Source organism: Frankliniella occidentalis, unplaced genomic scaffold (genome assembly GCF_000697945.3).
Source record: "Frankliniella occidentalis isolate FOCC.00 unplaced genomic scaffold, Focc_3.1 Scaffold471, whole genome shotgun sequence".
NCBI lineage: Eukaryota > Metazoa > Arthropoda > Insecta > Thysanoptera > Thripidae > Frankliniella > Frankliniella occidentalis.
In genome coordinates this window covers 47,832-49,498 of record NW_026267589.1, presented here as the reverse complement: position 1 = coordinate 49,498, position 1,667 = coordinate 47,832, and the positions used below count along the sequence as shown (strand labels likewise).

The 1,667-nt window shown below is 43.7% G+C and overlaps 1 non-coding gene across 1 annotated transcript; it reads right to left on the bottom strand.

Moving 5' to 3' along the window:
• Window positions 1-1,275: 1,275 nt before the first annotated feature.
• Trnal-caa (transfer RNA leucine (anticodon CAA)) lies at window positions 1,276-1,357 on the bottom strand. Its single transcript has one exon. It is a non-coding gene; the product is annotated as a tRNA-Leu (tRNA).
• Window positions 1,358-1,667: the final 310 nt, after the last annotated feature.

Below are 1,667 nucleotides of genomic sequence, written 5' to 3'. Positions count from 1 at the left end.
TATCAATCAATCAAATGTATTCAATGTAACATTTGTTAAAAAATGCTACAGAAACCCACCTACCTTAGGTTTGTCCGTTTTCTCTTCAGTCCTGGAGCTACGCCTCTTGATTCTCTCTTCGTCATGGACACTGGACTTTTTCTGTAAAGAAATTACAAATAATTAAGTTGAGAATGCAAAGGCCACTACCGCACGGCCGGCTCGAGCTGGCTCCGAGGCTCCGCTGCGCGCTCCCCCCCTTCAGTGGCGTGCTGGCCGCGTGGGTTGAAGCGCTCGCTTCTAGGCGGACGGCTCGGGTTCGATGCTCGTTCGTTCCCCCCCTTTTTTCCGTTTTACCTGTGGGAAAGACACCAGGGAGCAGGGATAAAGCAACGGCTACACAACACAGTGGGCGATTTGACCCCTTTTCGTGCTCATAAATCGGATTTTTCAATGTCATAATTAAAAGTTCCGGATAGTGGATTCTTGTTTGGAAAGGGGTAAAATATGACAGGGAATTTTAGATTTGGCTCAACCCGTTGCGTTCGACCAGTACAGGCATCGAAAGGCAAAAAACGGGGTAAAAACATCGGCAGAGGCAAATTTTTCATTTATTATTTCCTAGATGTTAATGTCGGTTAATGTAAAATATCAGGGACTTCGACGACGGGTTTCTTCTCCAAAAAGAAGGAACTTAAAAGGAAAATTACGACATGCGCCGCATACAAACGTTTTGGTCAGTTTTTGTGCATTTAATGTCTTTAACTTATTTTTATCTCAAATGGGCGGAAAAACGCGGACGAGATTCGGGTGCCGCCAGTTACAGGACATAGAAAAGTATAAGTTTCTGCCAGAAACACCGTGAAATGTTGCGAAATCTCGAATCAAAACTTCAACTTTCTATGAAATTTTGTATATTTACCCCCAAAACACCATTAAAATGTCTTCCAAAAATTCATGTCGTAACTTTCCTCTTAAGTTGCTTCTTTTTGGAAAAGAAACCCCTTGACGAAGTCGCCAATAGTTTACATTAACAACTAGAAAATAATAAATGAAAAATTTGCCATTGACGATGTTTTTACCCCGTTTTTACCCCTTTTCCAAACAAGAATCCACTATCCGGAACTTTTAATTATGACATTGAAAAATCCGATTTATGAGCACGAAAAGGAGTCCAATCTCCCACTGTGCACAACAAAGAAAATGTTTTGTCCTTTATAAATATTTAACTCTCGAGATTATTTTCATACGCACTAGCCGTTACACTCCGCGACGCGTGCGACCGTGTCCGCTAAATGTTAGGGGTGGGATTCGAACCCACGACCCCATGGAGGACCCGCTCTTGAGGCGGGCGCCTTAACCACTCGGCCACTCTGACATGCGATCCTCGATCACTTTAGCCCTACTTAAGTTGCTCTCGCCTAAGGTACGGAGTGAGGCCCTGATGAGTAACTCTGTTAATCTCCGATCGTTTAGGCTGGGGTTACCACCTGATACGACCTCCGTCACTTAAGTTAGGTACGAGTTAGCGCCTGATAAGACCGCCATCACTTACGCCCCTAGGTACGAGTTAGCACCTTCACGGTAAAAACGAAGTCCCATTTTTTGAGGGAAAAGGGAAAACTTTGAGGGAGTCAGTAACTTTGAGGGATCTTTCTTGAAAAATAAGAACGACCCTCAAAGTAAGT